Source organism: Mastigoproctus giganteus, chromosome 7, assembly GCF_048544385.1.
Source record: "Mastigoproctus giganteus isolate SK-2022 chromosome 7, ASM4854438v1, whole genome shotgun sequence".
Classification (NCBI taxonomy): Eukaryota; Metazoa; Arthropoda; class Arachnida; order Uropygi; family Thelyphonidae; genus Mastigoproctus; species Mastigoproctus giganteus.
Window position 1 is genome coordinate 82,633,794 of NC_143581.1, and position 20,912 is coordinate 82,654,705.

Here is a 20,912-nt window from a genome sequence, read left to right on the forward strand (position 1 = left end):
GAGGCGCTAGTAACAAGAATGCATAGCCTTGGTGTGCTAAACAAAACCTTCTTTATGCAAATTACTTGAGAATAACATAGAGATATATCCAGACTGCTTACCCCAAGGTGATCTAGGCAGCAGAAATTTGGGTGTCAGCAACTCCGACAGTAGAGGGAAAAAAAATCTACGCTGAAGAGTACTGGCAACTTCAGTGGGCCCTTCATAAATATCACATTCCTCCACAGGTAAGGACAATCCAAATGACGAGACAGATAGAGCTGCCAAGGCTTCAACCACAGTAAACAGAAGAAGGATCACAACTTCTAACAAGACCGCTAACAGATGTCATTTCATCCTCAAACTTCTGGAATCACTGTACCCGACACACCCTGCACAGACCCACCAACACTGCTGCCCAAGTTACGGACTCAAATTACGCGACAGATTCACACTTCCGCAGTCACTGCTAGCCATTCAAACATTGGAACCAGATGAAGTGGATGTAAATAAATTTGCAATCAAATCAAGTCCCCACTTTACTCAGTGTAAACGGCTCGTATGTATTTGATGATACTACCTGTCTGTGTGTATTGCCTTTGGATCCTAGTGCTAAAAGCTGTTGCCCGCCAAAATCAGTGCTCGTGTTTCTTCAGTCTACTTGGTGAACCGTCTAACTGGGATTTTGTATAAGCTGTGACGTAAAAAACTAATAGTGACCGCAAGATTTAAGATGGAAAATCTTGGCTATGTTGTGGAATGTGCAACTGGAAAAGGAGGTGATTGTCCCTTTATATAAGGCAATGATCAGGCCACGCTTTGAGTAATGCGTACAGGTCTGGAGGCCTCATTTATGAAGAATGTAGATTTGCTTGAGCGTGTACAGAGAAGGGCAACAACATTGGTGAGGGGAATGAAGGAATCCTCTTACCAAGAAAGACTTAAATTCTGCAAATTGTAGTTGCTGAAGACTAGGCACCTGCGAGGTGATCTGATTCGGGTGTATAAGGCCTTAAATGGATTGAGCAGGCTCAATTCTCATGGGATTCTTTCGCTTTCTCAGATTACGAACCTAAGGGGGCATAAATTCATATTAAGGAAAGGCAGCTGTAGAATAGATGTGCGGAAATTTGCCTTTAGCCAGCGGGTGGTCAATTGCTGGAACAAACTTCCATCTGTCGTTGCGCAAGTTGATAGGTTGAATAAATTTAAGGAGGAACTGAACAAACATTTAGAGGGGATTGTTTTGTAATTTTTTTTTTTTTTTTTTTTTTTTTGGCTGATGCTGCATAAGCTCATACACTTGCTTTCTTGCATCACATGCCACTACTACTTACTGTGTATTATAATTGCACGTTTTAGCAGTTGTGTCAACTAGAATTCGATTTCGTGCACATTTTTATAATTATGTATAATTTCATTTAAATATCATTGAATTTGCTTTTTAACTATAATTAACCTTCAACTCTTTTTTTTTTTGGAAATTGTTAATCTATTTTATATTTCACCTAACTTTCCATTACCGCAACTTAACATAACCTATTAATTTTCTTTATTGCTAATCTCTAATTGTATATTGACCTGTACTCAACTATTGTTAAATCCCTAGCCTTGTAGGCTGTGATGAGTATTTATTGCCCATTGTATCTAGTTATGTACAATAAAAGATTTGTTTATAATGAATTATTATTATCTGCTAATGCTCCAGAAAAGAAAAAACACTCCATACTTGTTATTGTGACTTACTTGTTATTTGACTATTAGCCTTAATTGATTGACAGCGATACGACAGGTGAGCTCGTGGGAGAGAGGGAGGGAGGGAAGGTCTGTTGGAAAGGGCCGAAACCGATTTGATTTTCGATCGTTTTCTGCTCGTATATCGACTGGGTTCTTCCATAATATCTGTGGGTGCAGAAGTAAAATGGGAGGTATGTTTAAAGGGAACCCAAAGGACAAGCAAGCACGGACAACCAACAATAGGTAAGCCAGCGGCACTGCGTGCCTTAGGTGACATGAGGGCCCCAGGTTTCCCACCCATGCTTTCTACACTGGGTTACTTACAACCGATTTGGAAAAATCGGAAATGAGGACACGGAGATGGTTATAGACATGATGAACATAACGTACAGGTTACTCCTCTGAAAAGACTTTGAGGCTGGTTCCACCTGCTGTGTATTCTGGCATATAAGACAGCTTCCATTCTGCTCCTTGAAACAGGTTTAAAAGCGAATACGCCATTAAACCCGAATTTTGCATCTTATGCATCTTGCATCGTCTCGTATTATAAAACTTGTAATAAGAACCATTGTCTATTTTTTAATTCAAATATTTCTACTCTTTCTTTTATTGTGGTATTATATTATACTGCACATTGAACCGTAAAGAAAGTTAAGCATATACAGTACTCCCTTATGTAGGTCACAAAACCTTTAGCTTTTCTTTTCACAGAGAAGTGGTAACGAAATTCCGAATTGGCCATAATATGTGGCACATTGCTGGAAAACAGAGTGGCAGCCAGTGGCATAAAGGGTCCTGAGCGCAGTCGGAACTACAAATGTCTATTTCTATCCCATAAACCTGAGCTGGGTAGATTATGGATCTGAATATGCTTCGTCGTAACAACCCGATAGTTTACATCATTGGCACGCAAACTGTGGTTCACAGACCCCAGTGCCTTCGTGGGTAGCAGAGTTGGTATGATAACCATTCTGCCCTCACCGGGTGTAAAAGACCTCAGTTCGAATCCCGTCGATAACGGGTGGAATTTTTATGGGTCTTTTTCACAACGTGGCTGAATTAGTCGGTCTCAGGCAAGGGTAGCATGGTTTTTTCTCCCGGAAACTCTGGTTTTTTATCCAGCAAACAGAAAATCGACCGCAGAACACACGCAGTCTGAACTTTCGCGTTACCCCCCCCCCCTCTGGAGGGATGAAAAAAGATGGACTCTTTATTATGTGTGCCACGAATGAGTTACATGGTAAACACATACCAGCTCCCCATCACACTTCTGAAAGAAAAGTTGTTAGAAACTTTCTTTTTTATGTAGCATTTCTGGAAGATGAGATATAAGCGATTGTGTATGAAGCAACTGCGGACAGACACAGTTTAATACTTATTTTTAAATCTATATTTGTTTGTCGATTGTAATGTTTTATTATTCTCAATAATAAAACAAAATGATATTTTGAAGGCCCACCAGTTAAGCTAAGAATCATGTTGGGTCCGGCACAGTAAAAGTCTTAGTGACACTGTTTAAGCCTGATACCGATCTAAGATTTGTTTTAAGTTAAAGGGCATCCTTATGATTATGAAATCTGGGCGTGAGATAGAAGACAACCCTAAGATTAGTAAGCTTAACAAGGAAGAGATGGTAGAAATGATAGATGGCACTGGCTTCAATGAGAAAAGCATTTGGAATGACTTAGCTTAATGCCAAATCCGAATTGTACTAGATAGATATGTGATTAAGTTTGCCGTTCATATTGAAGTTTTTTCAGATGGGCTGATGCAGTTATCAAGTTTGATATTATCTACCTAGATAATATGAGCTCTCTGAAAGACCAAAGGTGTAAAGTAGAGAAGTGAAAAAAAATCAGAAAGCACTGCACCTTATATAACCATAGTATTAACCCGACGTTTTTGCACTTGTTTACCATTTCTTAACAATACCACTCTTCTGGTCAGCGGAAACCTGGCAAGATATAGAAAGTTGTGGTCCGTCCTGATATAGCTATAGATGTGCCGAAATGCTCGCACCATCAAACTCAGATTGAAGATCTAAGCAGGAAATAATCTCAGGGCTATCCTCAAAGTTACTTAAAATACTACGTGATGACAGAGGGCGGGGTTAAGAGTGTCCTAAATCCTAAGATGGACATATTAGGCAAGATGTTTTAACTTAACCATGTATCTTTCCAATGAAGCCAGAGACAGATTTCGACCTCAGGCGGTCCTCAAGCTTGTGAACAGATGGCCACTCTACCACCACAATTGACGTATCCCAATAAGACATTCAAAAATATCGGTGGCCACCCACAGACACATCTATTCTGACTACTGATAAATTCGCTCGTGAATACAGCCTGAATTTACCATTTTACTCTTGCACGCGCATAATTCCGAATCAGTAAACCACTTCCCCTACTGCTCTAATTGGTTGTATCAACGTAATTTAACGCGCCACTTACTGAATCGGAATTATGTGCATTTATTATCCTTCTTCCTTCAAGTTATTGTTATTCGTTGTGGTATACATTTACTAGTCTTTTAGGAGCTACTCTGGGTTGACCAAAGCTAGAACAAAGCCTCGATATAGTCCAATTTTTGGTAATCTCCAGAAGCCTAGCTATGGGAAAGTCATATTGGTCAGTTAAGAAATCAAAAAGGCCTAATATCACAAATATGGAATGTACAAAGTGTAACCAAATTTTCAAACTGTGAAATTGAGACACGTGGATAAATGCTCCAACAGGTGCGATCACAAATTACGTGTAGTCATTTAGAATTTATCAAAGCCGTTGAAAACAGGAGTAAGTCATCTTGCAATATATAATTCAATTGAATTCCTTGAAAATTTGACAAACAAGCTGAAAATCGTACATGGATTAACTTATATCATTCACCTTATTTAGGATCATATTCATTATAGAATCCTAAATAAGTTAACGATAATTCACGCTTAAAAAAAAGTAGCTATAGTATAGAGAAAATACTGCTAGGTTTAGTTCTGAACACAGCTTTTAAATCTTAAATTCCGAAAACGGACGTTGCCTTCTGTGGATATGGAACCAAGGATATCCAAAATCCAAAGATTTCAGACAAACGAGGATTACAGAAATTTAAATTTATAATTAAAAATGTCTTTTTCAATAATTTGTAATTAAAATGCCTCTCTCTATTGAGTTATTCTATCAAAGAATTAAACTTTACGCTAAAATTTCTCAACATAACGAGTAAAAGAATAAGCCATCAAAAAAAACGAAGCCTATGCCTTCTCTGAGAAAAGACTTTCCAGGTTACAAAAAAAATTAAGGCATATTCGAAAATCTAGGGGACATACGTGTACCACACGCACCTTCATATGGACGCCCCTGATGCTAAATATTACTCCGAGTAACCCATCTGAATTGATCGCCTTAATTTGGTTTGTTTCCTCATGGTCTGCGTGGTTTGCATTTTCGCTACCCATTCTTTCCTTCCTTCTTGTCGTGTTCCCCCTCCCCCCACCTCCGTCTGCCACCGACACCTGCTACTTGTCTTCGCTCACCAGAAGTCGTCGGACTGCAGTTGAGCCTAGTAATGGCTTTCGTTCTTCCACGCGCGGAATGTGGTCATGCGTTTCTATTGATAATGCTGTGTGTAACCTGTCGAGACACCACCACAGTCTTTCTCTCTACCTTCCAGGTGTGGCAGCCTTAATTAGAAGCTTCGGCGGGGTCGACGTTATTCGTAGTCACTCGAGCAGTGCGAACAGACGGGAGTAAGGAACTGCAAACCCAAAGGATGTCTTGGAAACTGTTCAGGTGTACCTCTTGTGGATTATTTATATTGCCAGAGATATGTTGTGGAGGGGGTAGGGATTTCACTGCTAGAGAGACACAGAGAGAGAGAGAGGAATTAATCTTATGTCGCCAACTCTTCTCGTCAAGTGGTCATTAGATGCCATCGCTACCACAGTGAAAGTCCCGGCCACATTCCGGTTTGTACAGTGTCAAGACTCTCGCTCTCCATAAACAGCTACGACCCTGTCAGTGCCGGTTTTCGTACTTAGGTTAGGCGGAGGAAGCACAAGATTGCGCTGCCAAACCTGTTGCCTGTCGACCGTCGCAGGGATCTGCCAGGTTATCAGGTTTACATAACAAGAGCACAAATAAAAAAAAAAGTGTATCTCAGAACTTTCACCTCTTACAAGCCCCACCTCTTTTACCGTCAGGTGGCAGTGCTGTCTGGGCCTGGTTAAGGGCGGGCCTTTCCTGATGGCGAGGAAGTAGAGGGAGGCTGGGGGCGCGGTCCTAACTTTTTCGTAGTGTTATGTAAGTAAAGGTTTTTAGTGCTAAACTGAGAGCTAAAACCGCTTTCCTTGGGATCATTAGCGGGAGAAATTTTTAGTGTAGGAATGGAATCTTCCCAGTTTTAACTTTGACTGATGTGCGTAAGTGTGGCAATGGCATTGTGTCGTGCTCTGTCCGGCCATGGAATGTGAACTGCGATAAACTGCCTCGCAAAGTTTTCTTATAAAGGGCATCAGCCTAGATAACAACATCAACTTCCAGAAAACCCCTCCCAAAATGTTGGAAGATATAGCCAGAAGATAGGGACGCTGCGCCTGGGTCTTAGCGGAACAGTCGGATTCATGCTCCATAACACCTACTGGCCTGCTAAGTCCCAAGCGTTGCGTATCCGTAGGATATCGTAGAATTGATGCGAAGATATCCAAATAGTTTTGTTTTTCAGTGTAATGTGTGCCGTTTAATTGCATGGAATGGTTCGGATAGACAAATGTTTTTCTACCTCAACATCAACGACGCTCAAACTGGTAAGATTCACTTTGGTTTTATTCAAGGCCAATTAAGGGCTAAGTTACAATGAACTTTCTTTAAAAGATTATAACGGAAAGAATCTGAGGGAATTTAGTTTTCTTTTTCCTCCCTCTTACGACAGGCTTATTAAATTTTGAAATATACAGCTACATTCAGTATTACAGCTACATAAATAGCTCTAATACCGAACTATATAAAATAGCACATCAAACTGTAATTGTACACATGTTAGGAAAAATGTAGATGGTACGTTTCTGAAAAATTATGATTATTGAATGTAACATTACACAGTTCATTATTTCAATGTTACCCAGCCACATTTTTCAAAAATCCTCATTTTCGAATTAAACGAGTTCTATGACCCATGACTTATGTATCTTCAATCCAACGATCACAGTATTCTTGCTTCTCTTTTCCAATTTAATAACCACTGTTTTGTGTAGTTAGTTAAGTCTCTATCAGACGAAACCAATTATTGTAATTTGTTTAGATGTTTTCAGTATTAATCACAGTGTAATGAATAACAACGCGCATTATAAGGTATTTGATTTCAATTATGAATGCCAGCTTTTACTTATCAGCTGTTGCACACTTGGGGTTTCTATTCGGCATTTACCATGACAATTTACAATGCAATGCCCTTGGAAATCCCAAATATGCACAGCCGCATCGGCCAATGAATGGAAATTGATACTACACACCAATGAAAGTTTATTTCTACTACTATGGGTAAGTAAAGCTGTAATTCCTTTACAAAACAAAACAAAAATCCTTCCAAAATAAAATACAGTATACTCTCGTCTAACTGTGTGGTAACAAATGTTTTTCTTTCTTTTTTTTTTTGGACAACATTTTATTTTCAGACAATCAGTGCGCGAGAACCATAGCGTTAACAACAACTTAAACTCTGATTTTAATGTGCGCGTACCATTAGAGCAGCATTATATTACACAAAGAAAAAAAAAAAACGTTTCAGATATTAAAATAGTCTACCACGCAGGTTTAGAATAACAGTATACACAATTCATGAGTCTGTGCATGCTTGCATCCCCTAAACAGTGGTTTCGGTCCCCAATACTAGATACACTCTCTGGTATATCAATAAAAATGCATTGCTAAATTTCCACCCGAATTAATATCAATTTATTTCCGAAGAACTGTCCTTTTACAGCTATGCAGCTAGAGGACATGAGTTATATACAGAGAAAAAAACATAAAATACAGACATATGCATTGCATACAGAGCCAGATACAATATACGGCCTTAAACAGCCACTGGTGAAGATACAAAAACATAAAGTTATAAGAAATACAAAAACATAAAGTTACAACAAATAAAAGTGCATCCGGATACATCGAAGCGTGGATATTGCGGTATCACAGAGAGTCCACCTAGAGCTTGACTAAGGCATACATGTCTGCAAGAATGGAAGATCTGTAGGTTCTGTCCTTGCAAAGTTTCTCAGCGTCTATGGCTAATCTGTTAAATATTTGGAAGGAGTTGTGTGGAAACATGTTGTCCAAGGAGGACATGCTACGCAGCTTCGACCTGTATGGGGAGGTGTTGGACTGGCATCTTCTACTGTCGGACGGTCTGGCGATGATATCCCAAATATCGGGTGACTTCAGTTTTCCGGATAGAAGCTGAGAGAGGGTAAGAAGGTTCCTAGAGATGATGTGATACCTCCAAGGAAGCGTATTAAGATTGGTGACCAGAACAGATTTTGAGATTGTAGGCGTTAGCCCAGCAACCCTATTTAGCCATTTCAAGATCCAGAATTCCAGGGAGAGGAACCTGGCTTGGTATGATGAGGGTGCTGAGGACCATATAGTCGAGGCATATAATGGAATTGGGAAAATACAACGAAGAATGTATTTGATGATAAGGTCCGGGTTATGGAAGTTGGAGATCTCTTGTTTTACTGCCCATAAAGCCGAATATGTTTTCGTTTGAGTGGCATTAAAGTGAGGCAAGAAGGTGAGGTCTTTGTCCCAGATGATACCCAAATCTTTATGTTGGGTGACTTTTTTAACTGGAGAATTCGCAATAATGATGTCCACCTCGTTGGTATTTTTCTTCTTAGTGATAGAGAGTTGTGCAGTTTTCTCTTTATTAATGGAGAGCCCAATCGCATGAAGGTAGTTTTCCAGTTCATGTAGCTGTCGGTTGGAGCTCACAGTAATAGACTGGAGAGACTGGGGGCATTTTGTGATGACGAAGAACTTGATATCAGTCTATTGACGGTTTTAAAACAACTTACAATACAAAATGAATAATAACTAGAAAAATTAACTACTCTTGATTAGACTTTATGCAACATATTAGGTGAACAGTAGAATTAATTAAAATAAAATGAATTATTTTTAACGTGAAGAGTCAGCTTCCTAAAAGAATCTTTAGGTACAAAAATATCGACCATATATATGGTCACTTTAATATCAAAATAATAATACATAAATACAAAAATGTTATCCGGGTAAACAAAGAATTAGTTGCGAACTTTAATTAGTTTCATACCATAAAATACTGGACCAGTTTAAGAATAGTTCTTTCTAAGTAGAACGTGTATTGCAAGAGAATTTGTACCAGGAATGTTCTACCAAATAAGAGTTAGAAGAATAAATTATCAAGACTGAAAATTAAAGTATTAAACGAAACCGATTGTATTCTTTGCGATGGAACTGAATGTGTTTCTTGAAACAAAGCAAGCGAATAAATATAATTTGAATGTGTTCCATATATTGCCAGGACAGAGCCAAATAACGACGAAATATTCAACAAGTAAAATTAGTTGCCCAAAAGGAATCGAAATAACAGCCTAGCTACTGAAAGTCGAGGTAATGTGTTAATGAGACCAGAACTCGAGAAGGTTTAGAAACAGTGGCATTTAAATGACCAGACTGGTGAAAATCATATCGCATACTAAGACTTTGAACTGATTAACACTCCGATCTGTTTTTGAGCGACGTAATGATTCAACCACGTCATAATTTCAGCCTCTTTTTATTTAAAGACAATTGTAAAAGATGAGAATCGAGATAAAATTAAAAACTCTTGGACTTTACGGTCATCGGCAACCAGTTTCAATTTAAAATCGATGGGTTAAAACGCTGTTAAAAGATCACTGAAGTAGATGACGAACAGTAGAGCGCCCAGAAGATTGTTTGTTTGTTTGTTTTAGGAGCATTAGCAACTAAGGCCATATTGCTCCGGGATATGCGGTGGTCATTCCCTGACCTTTCCGCATCCTCCGTATTTGGTGGTGACGGGCTCGAACCCCGGTCTAATCAAGAAGCGTGTGCTATGCACTGCTGCTCCTTCCCACCTGGCCACGGAGGTGCCGCGCCCAGAAGAGAACCCTGAGATACTCCGAGAGGAAAAGGAAGGATGATACCCTGTGGAGGACATTTGCTGAACTGTTGAAGTAAAGGTGGAGACATTCCATAAGAAAATAACTTAGAGTGAAGCGCTGTGATGTGAAATTATAAGTAAAATATACTGATGCCTCATAGCCTTTCTGTTGCTTTGGTATCTTGCAACTTAACTGCAGGTTGAAGAGAAGGATCAGAATCAAAAGCTTTGGCGTTTTCATTATTCAGAAAACATCTACGAATAGAGAATCAATTATGTCTAAGAATATGAAATCAATCTAATGATCCTTTTTTATTAACACACATGAAGTGATAAACCAAAGCCAAACTGGAGCAGGTTGATCTATGGAGTATAAACCGAAATTGAAATTCTCAGACAAAATAATGGAAGCGTGTACTGAAATTCTTGAAGATGACAGTTTCAGAGATCCTGACTAAAACTAATAATCGAAATGGGTGGTAATTTATGGATCAGTGTCTTCATGATTTTGGAAAATGGAAACTAAATGTTAGCTTTTGAAATCACTGACATTAACATAAAAGAAATGCAAATTGAAAAATTAATAAGAATCGGCGCTAACATAATCAAGCATTTTTAAAACATTGCAACTGGTAGATCATCAGGACCTCATCGGGTAATAAGACAAAAACAAAAAGCTAAAATGCTGCTTGTCAAAGAGGTATGTAATATGTTTCGATTTAGTCAAACGCTTGATGAAATCCCAGAAATAGTTTGATGTTGGAATCATGAAAGTAGATTCCATGGATCGGAGAAATTGACTCAAATAAGAATTAGTTAATTTTTTAATCTCTCGTCTGAGATCAAAGAAAGCAGCATACGACTTCTGAGCATGATTCTTAATAAAATGTTTATGCAAGATATTCTGGAATGGGTCATATTAATGAGACTATCAGACATTCAATGGGAAAAGCCCTCCCACTTTGCATTAGATCCTCTTAATGGAACAAACAACCGATCATACAGCTTGTCATAAAAATAATCAAGGTAACAAATCAACTTAAGTGAAATCAAATCTCCCAGTTAGAACAGGAGAAAATTCGGTTACGTGATGTCTAATCTACCGATATGAATCAATGCAAGGATTTTTCTAAAACTGTATGGAACGTAACAAAAATGAAATAAAGTAAAGTACAATTAATTCTAATTGGTGAAAGAGAATAATTATATTTCTCTTTGAATCAATAAAAATGATTCCTGATGGTTCACGGACAAATCTAAGTAAAACTAATTGCTGAGCCAAATATTACTAAACTGAGTTGCAATCGATGCAGTTGGCGTGCAGGATCAAAAGCGCCGAAAACATTAAAATCACCAATAATAATGAGGATAGCATTGCTGGACTTGATTCATTAATTACCTTCTTCAAATTGACAGACTCAACTGGAGGCAGGTAGAATACCATCAAAAATTTATGTCTGGTAAGACATTAGCAGGGGAAAACTTTATAAGATTAACAAACGCTTGAAACAAATAAACTTTTCTTTATGAGGAAATTCTGTAGTTCCTCCACTCCAATATTTCTTCATAGTTTACAGATAAACGATGCAAGCAAGAGGTTGGAGACAGTTAGATTCAAAGTCCGGTAGAGCAAAGTGTGACCATGTTTCTATGAGTAAGATAATAGCAAAAGACTGCCATTCCAAAAATGAGTAAAAAGAAAGAATATCTTTGATTTAAAAAAAAAACCTCTTAAAATTAGGGTGATAAACTGATGCCTTTATGAATATGCCACTATGTGTTGCTTTGGCATATTGCAACTTAACTGCAGATAGAAGAGAGGGAATAGAATAAAAAGCTTTGGCGTTTTTATTATTCAGAAAATATCTTCGCATAGAGAATCAGTTATGTCTAAATAATAAAAGTGAATTTGAATTAGATACTCTCAAGAGCTGGATTGCATTAAGAAGCCCTCTTCTTCAAGACGAAGCAAACGGAGGACTTGATGACAATTCCCACAAGCCAAATAGATATGTCCAAAACAGAGCTGTGCTTCTGGATGCTGGTGAAATTCAAAAATGAGCCTTAAGATAGATATCATGATGTGAATTTACTAACACTGATCTCGAGCAACATCTCGCCATTCAGATACTCCTGAATGTATTTTGAAGTGGCTGAAGTCTTGACTCTAATGAACAGAAACGAATATGATTCGAAAGAATGAATGGAAACAGCATGCAACATTACGTACAACTTAATTCCATACTATCCAGAACATAATCTCGATATGGTACGGAATTCTCCCACGAAAGCAATTTCTTATTGGCGATAATCTTAGAACATAAAATGTTACAAAATATGATGTCCAGTAGACATCACGCTATCCAATAAACCACTTATTTCAACCAAAATTCTAAACTCAAATGCCAACAATCCAAAATTGAATCAATACAATTGTTTGTAGAGAACTGGAAGTATTTATTTTAGGCTAAAAATACCCTCTTTTGTACATTAGGCATAGCTAGTGTCGAAGCAACTGCTGAATGACAGACTCGACCTGTGCCTCTACAATACAAACTGGAGGAACATTCGCTCGCCAAAACATTAGATTTTTTTTACAATTGGCGAAACAGACAATTTAACGTACCGTATGCAAATATGAGTTGTCACATTGTATGCTCAGAAATTCCAAATTCGCTTCTCTGGGGCTTCTTAGTCGATCCGGTAGTGGGGAAGACAGGTGATCGTTCCGATTTTCACAAAAGTATTACTGTGGGAGTACGTTTAGCAGGAGCCAAAATTGAGAAAACAGAGAAGATCAATGATGTGTCGAAAGCAACCATCTCAAAAGTTAATGCGTGAACGACGAAAGGATAATACCATTTTAAGAGGAAGAAATGCGGCAGAAAGTCAGTACTCTAAGAACAACACTGTTCTTAGAGTACTGAGAACAACACTCCAAGAATTTAAAGTGAATTGTGTACCACAAAACAAGGTGCAGTTACAGCGAATGACTGAAAAATCCAGGAAAAAAACCGAACTGTGCGGCGGGAGTTGAATAATCTGAAATTTCATAGTGTATACCTATGTAAGAAACAATTCTTTCTGTAAAAAATCGAAAGATTCGATAGGAGTTAATGCCATCAACGCCAACACTGGACTGTGAAACAGCGGAAAAGGGCGATACTCGATTTAAATTTTTTTGTACCAAATGTGGGATGAATGCGTGGCATGAACCTCACGAAGCCATGGAACCTAACGAAAACCTTGAATACCGTCTTACAAAAACAAATACCTTAAATACAAAATCCCATTCACTCCGAACAAACACTGAGCTCGTCAAAACCGGCGCCATGGGCATGTGACTTGGAGCCCTAACAAATAAGGTACAGTTCAGTTCTCTGATGAGTCCCGCTTTAGCCTACAAACAGATTCTAGACGTTATTTCATCTAGAGACAACGCGGAATGCGATACCATCCCTCCAGCATAAGAGAAAGGGACACGAAGGGTGGAGTTGTGTGGGGCGGAAAAATGATCAACGGCCGCATCCCTCCATGTTTTTGATAGAAGTACTGTAACAGCGCAGAGGTACCGAGAACAGACCCTGGATCGCTAGGTACGACCTTTTAAGGGTGCGGTTGGCCCAGATTTTCTTCTCACGCACGAAAACGCCACTACACATAAAGCTCAAGTGGTGGAGGAATATCTTGAAACTTATGATATCCAACGACTGCCGTGGCCAGCACGATCAACAGACTTAAATCCGATCGAACATGTGTGAAACGCCCGTGGGGTCGCACTGCGCGCCGACAGCCAACTTCTCGATCACTTGGTGAGCTAAAGTCTGCGCTGACGGAAGAATGGGATTTGTTGCCTCAAAATCTTATAGACACCCTTATGTTGAGCATATATCACAACTGTCATTTAGCCATATAGGAGATCATATGCCGTATTGATGTCATGCGACTATATTTTCCAGCATCTTGTATCGACTTTTGTAATGTGATCTTTTTGGTAATTCTTATACAACCCCTATAAAATGTTCCTTATACATACCTGTCTGAAGTTTCTCACTCTCCTCATTTCATCATTATTCTATGGTACACCGCCGTACCAAAATGGAATAATGAATAATACTATTCCATTTTGGTACGGCGGTGTACCAAAATGGAATAATACTATTCTTTATCTGCAGTTCAGTGTCAATGTGTAGAACAAGTCTTTTGCAGGAATGGCAGTGGATATTTGGTCCAAAATTCGATAACTATTTCGTAGGATTCAACCTTCCAACTTATTTACCGCTAGTGCAGTTGGCCCTCTATAGTATTCATGTTCTGCGTACATATGTATGCCTCCACCATATTTGAGATGTCCTCTACCGTGGTATTTATTTTACGGGCAAATAAAGTCGCACTAAGAATGGACCCTTGCGGTATACCCTTCTCCTGAACGCGCAGAAAGGAAACCGAGCGCTGGTAACGAACCTGGAATATTCTACAATGGAAGACGTTTTGGATCAGTTGTGGATAGTATCCTCGTAAACCTATATTGTGCAAGTCTTGAAGTATGCCATATCTTTTGATACCATGTGGTATCAAAAGCTTTCTCAAATACTAGAGATACCATTACCAAATGTTTTTTTACAAAAGCATTCCGAATGTTAGTTTAGTTTCAGCTCTGATGTGGATATCTAAAGCGGATCTGTTCTCTCTGAAACCGTACTGATGATCAGTCATGATGTTTTGTGATTCTAATTTTTTCTGGTCTTGATAAGCAGAGATTGGCCTATAGTTATTTGGTTAAGAGGGATCTTTTCCTGGCTTGGAATGGATAACACAAGCGAATGACGCCAAGATAATAGATAGTCGGTTTTCCTAAACATCCGGTTATAGAAATGAAGTAGGGATTTCAACGCTTTTTCAATTAGGTGTTGCACATGGTGTAACGTATGCCATCAGGTCCTGCAGCTCTGCTAGAAGAATTACATAAGGATTCCTTTAGTTCTTCTTCTGTAAAAGCTTATTATATATGGATAGGAAGTGGTGGCAGCAAAATTGATCTTGCGCAGTTCAGCATGAGTTTTAACATTCTGAAAATATGAGAGTCATATGTAGTATAAGCTGATATTTGAGAGAAAGAATAGGTTAAGGCTTCTATTTCAGCATGGGGAGAGATAGATCACTATTGCTCCAGCGAAGGATCTACAAGAGATTACTTCGATATTTGCCAATCAAAGCCTGTATTCGTCTCCAGAATATCCGTGGATATATATCCTTGGTAACAGTGGAAGCAAATTTTTTCCAAGAATCTTGTTTAGATTTCCTTGTAACTCGTCGGGCTTCAGCTTTGAGTCTCTTGTAACTGATGAGACTGTCTATAGTGGGGCATTTAGGGAACTCATCTCAAGCTTTAACCTTCCACGATTTAGCAAGGAATCAATCTCTATACCGTCAAGGGTAGTAGTCTCGTAATATGTTAATTCGCGATTTTGGTATCAATGCAGTAGCAGCTGCTAATATCCGGTCGGCTCCTTATCATCTTCAATGGATTTGGAACAGAATTAACTATCATCAAATTTGACAAGTTCTTTGTAATTATTACAAATTGCTATAGAAAAGTTCCTGGTAATGCGACTGGATTTAGCATATGATGCAAGAAAGCAAGCTTATGCAGCATCAGCCAAAAAAAAAAAAAAAAACCGCTCCCATTTCACCCCTAGTTCCAAATACCATCCAGCTCAGCCTTAAATTTATTTAGGCTATCCACTTCCACAACAAATGATGGAAGTCTGTTCCACAAATCATCTACCCGCTGGCTAAAGGCAAACTTCCGCACATCCATCCTACATCTGTCTTTATGCCCTCTCAGGTGATTATTCTGGACAAGAGGAAGAATTCCCATCAGCATTGAGTATGTTCAAACCATTCAAGGCTTTATACACCTCTATCAGATCATCTCGCTGGTGCCTAGTCTCCAGACACTGTAATTTGCAAACTTTAAGCCTTTCTTCTTAAGAGCAACCGTTTGTTCCATTCACTAATCGTGTTGCCCTTCTCTGTACTCGTTCCTACAGCTCTACATCCTTCTTAAAATGAGGCCTCCAGACCTGTATACTACTCAAGGTGTGACCTGACCATTGCCTTATACAAGGGAATAATCACCTCCTTATACCTGCTAGAAAAATTCATGTATATCATTGACAAGACACAGAGCTACTCTTGCAGACCGTCTGCACTGCTCAGAAAACTTCATATCTGCCTGCACAATTACCCCCCATGTCCTTTTCGTTCTCTACCACTGTCAGTGTAGTACCACAGAGTTGATACGTCACTCTGGAGTTACTGCTTCCCATATGTAGTACTTTACATTTGTCAATGTTAAACTTCATTTGTCACCTCTCAACCCATCTGCTCAACTTTTCTAGATCCTATTGAAGCAGCGTACTGTCACTAGTGTCCTTAACAACCCTGCCAACCTTCGTAATGTCTGAAAACTTGGACATTAAGCTTAATATATCATCATCAATGTCATTTATAAATACAGAAAACAACAATGGACCCAACACTGAACCCTGCTTGGACTCCACTAATAACATTAGTCCACGATCAGCATTGTCCATTGATTACCACTCTGTCTTCTCCCACTCAACCATACCTTTTTCCATAGTAGCAATTTGCCTCCAATGCCACATTGCTCCAATTTGTTCCGCAGTCTTCCAAATGCAACAGTATCAAAAGCCTTTCTAAGACCCAAGTATATGATATTAAAGTTATTCCCTGCATCCAGTTCCTTTGTGACCACATCATAGTATCCAATCAAATTGGTTTGGTCAGACAAGACTTTCCCTTAACAAAATCATGCTTTGTCCGAGCTATAACTGAAGTCTTGTTTAGATGATCCTGCAGTGCTTCTTTAACCAGTGCCTCCATTAATTTACCTGGAACAGACGTTAAACTCACAAGTCTATAATTACTTGTGTCAGCCTTTGTCCTCCTTTGTGAATTGGGGTCACATTTGCAAATCTCCAGCCCATGGGTACCTCCCCTGAGTCCAAAGAAGCTATCATAATTATGGCTAAGGGTTTGTTTACTTCCTTTGCTGCCTCCTTTCATATAACTGGATAGATCCCATCCACTCCAGATGCCTTTCTTGTGTTTATCTTCAACAATTTCTCCCCCACTTTACTCTCAGTTATTACAAGATTCTCTAGCTTACTGCCAGAGTTGAATACACCTTTGGCATTCCCCTCGCTGAATATCTCCTCATGTGTAAATGTAGATGGAAAATACTCATTCAGTTTGTTAGCTACCTGAGCAGGATCATCAACAGTTGAACCATCGATATCTAGTGGACCAATCTGATTCGTCCCCTTCCTTCTAGAGTTTACATAAGTAAAGAACTCTTTGCTGTTTTTCTTTGCATCCCTTGCCAAAGATTTCTCGTAATCTGCCTTCGCCTGCCTAACCTCCTTTGTAACTTGGTTACAGATCAACTTGTATCTATCATAGGCTTCTGTGTCACGTGTTAATTTGTATGTATCCCATGCATTTTTCTTCTCTGCCATATGTCTCATTAGTTCATCTGACATCCATTTTGGCCTAAACCTTGAACAATATTTCTTAGTTGGTATGTAAAGCCTAGTAGCTTCCAAGATAAGTTCTTTGAATGCTTCCCATTTTGAATTCGCTGTTGGTAACATCATCAGTTGGTCCCACTGTATAGAATTTAAATACTGTCTCAGACAATCGTAGTCGCCTTTACGAAAGCAAAAACCCTTCCTTTTACCCCTCATGGCAGTTACCTCTCTGAATAAATCCCACTTCAGCACACTGATCACTGCCACCTAGTGGTTCCTTCATCTGCAGATTCTTAATGCATGAAGAATCACTACTGATAATCAGATCAAGAGTATTACTCCCTCTAGTTGCCTCCCGAAGATGCTGCTGCAGAAAACAATCATCCAATAAATCCACAAAAGCCTTGCTAGTGTGTGAGTGACCAAATCACAAATGTCAGTCAATATCTGGGAAATTAAAATCCCCCATTATAAGACTCTCTGATTTACTGGCCCATTCTATTTCCCAGTATAGTTCCTTATTATACTTATCAGAGTCATTAGGCCTATAGCACACTTCTACTCTCAATTTTGATCTCCCAATGCTTATGTCACACCAAACTGACTCGACACTGCACTGTCCAGCAATGTCGACTGGCTTCACTTCCTTGGATTTGATGTGCTTAACTAATAGCATAACCCCTCCTCCCTTCCTGTCCTGTCTATCCTTTCTGTACACATTGTACTCCCCAAATTCCAGTTCTGCATTCCTTATATCTGTGTGACACCACGTGTCTGATATCCCAACAATATCTGCCTTTGATGTTTTGAGCAATACCTCAAATTCATCAAATTTATTTACTAAACTCCTAGCATTGGTGTACACGCAAGTATACATGCACCTGTTCTTTTTCTTAGCCACCCTAACACAACCCATGTGTTTACTTGTACCCCAATGATTCCCAGCAGTCGCTGAAATATCCTGCATCTTGTTTTCCAGGCTTCTGCTCATTCTAATAGAAGCAGTGCAAGAATCACTTTCACCTCTGCCAGTGGCTATTGTTAATCTATTAGTCCTTGTACCCCCCCCCCAAGCTAGCAGTTTTCCGACCCACCTAACACTGCCTGGATAGCATCAGCAAATAGTCTTGCACCCTTTCTATTTAAGTGTATCCCATCCCTGTAGAAGCAGTCTCTCCTATGAACAAGTACAGCTGAAAAAAATTCTACCCCTTGAGCCTTGCACAATCCTTCCAGCGCCGAATTGATCAACAAGGCTCTCATATACTCCCTCCTATCGTGTCTGGGCAGAATTGCAGACACTTTCAAATTCAACTCTAATTCACGGCTTTTTTTCAACAGTGACCTGTACTTGCTAAGTAATTTCGCCGGTCTCCTACTCTTAATATCATTAGTGCCAACGTGTACAACTATATCACCTTTTGTACCCTTAAAAGACGATATCCGCTCTACAACGTCATCAACCTTTGCCCCTGGCAGACATACCCTGGTCCTGTTCCACCTATCCTTTTTACAAAGCATGTTTTCCGTTTCCCTGACAATAGAGTCACCAACAATTACTAGTTCCTGTGGGACCATTGCATTCTGCCTTGGTGATTGCTGCGGTGTTGCGTGAAGATCAAGTGCAAGCTCTGAGAGCTTGATGGGACCTCAATTTAGATCCTTCGAGGGCATCCACCCTGTCCTTCAAGCTCTCATAAGGCCCATAACAACGCTGAGTTGTCGCCTTGAGCCTTTTGCTTTGCAGCTCTGGTCTGAGTCATGATTTCGATTTAATTTCAATACAAAATTATAACCCTAAACTTCGATCCCGATGCAGTTGTAACACTATATATATTTTTTCAGTATCGAGTACTATCTTCGAGTTTCTTTATATAAGTTCCGTATCAAGTTATGTATTAATTAATTGTGTTACGTTTGTAAAATCTAAGTCGTTATATGTATTTAGTTTAAAAGTACAATTGAATTGACAATGAAGTTCAACAAGATTAATAAATTTTACTGATTAATTGGTAATATTATATACTATACTAGCTAACGCTATCTAGTTCGGGATATGATACTTAGAACACTTCCGTATGACACTCTCCAGAAATTAAGATGAATATAAAATTAATGCAAAATGATTACAGTAATAAAAACAAAATTAATATATTTTTTAAAAACCTGAAGCTGACGGGAATTTTCGACTACAAGACTTCATCACAGGAATAGAAATAACGCGGGTATGTGCGAGTCAGAACCTTAAATAGAGAAATTATTTGTCTTCGCGCATGTGTGTAAAAGACCACGAATCAGGTATGGATGGCAAACTTTAATGGAATTCCATTGTAATTTAATTTCGATAGTTACTGCAATTATTAATCTAGTATAACCACGTTGGACAGTTAGTATTTCGGCCTCGTTGAATAAAAATGTATACTTTTCGTTAACGGCATGAAAGGCCAATTCTGAAGCTGCTGAACAAAAAGAACGGACTAAAGATGCATGCTGCTTTACTCTCTATTCCAGCGTGCACTTGGTCGCGCCCTGGTAAGACAAGTCGTAATCACTGCAAGAAATGTATACCAGGTCATTTACTTGTGTAGCGAAAGAGGAAAGGACTGAGCGATTGTTCAGTATAGCGTTTAATTTCCGTATTGGTCTGGCCACAATCTTAAAAAAAAAAGAATCTGTTAAGCTGTTTGTGCCATTGTTCAACGTATAGGACAGAAATAAAGTATTTTTTTAATGTTACTATTGCTGGTTGGTGTAATTTTTTTATGTCTTAATCTATGCCAAAGAGTACTAGTTACTTAAATGGACCTTTCATAAACATGAGGTAAGGGACAACCCAAATGGCGAGACAGATAGAGCTGCCAAGGCTACAACCGCAAACAGCAAAAGCCTCAACTTCTACAAAACTGGTAACCGATGTCATTCCACCCATCGCCAAATTTCTGGGATCTCCGTACCGGACGCTCTCTGCACAATCCATAAGGTCAACAACGCCAATGCTGCTGTCAAAATTACGTAGATTCAAACTGAGCGATAGATTCATACTTGCGCAATCATTACCAACCATTCAAATATTAGAATCAGGTGGAGTGGATAAATTTACACATAGACGCCGGATTGCGCAGAATGTCTCCGATTTATTCAGTGTAAACGACTCGCGTGCTTTTGATGACACTCACTGTCTCACTGAGTGAGATATATTACAATGTGTGTGCTGCAACTAAAGAAATTTTCAGAAATAATTTCCACACTCTATATAACAAAGTCACACTCATTTAATTTCGAAATTTGTCTATTACGAAATCTGAGAAAGGATTGTAAGTAAACAGAAAATTACGCACACATTTGTGTAGCGTCATAAGAAGGAAATGTCCTTGAATTTGCATGTTCAACTTTTTAATGACCTGTTATCTCCTATCGTTGTATTTATATATTTCTATGTTGTTTACGGTCACCTCTCTAATACCGAGAGATCTTTGTTAGCCAATG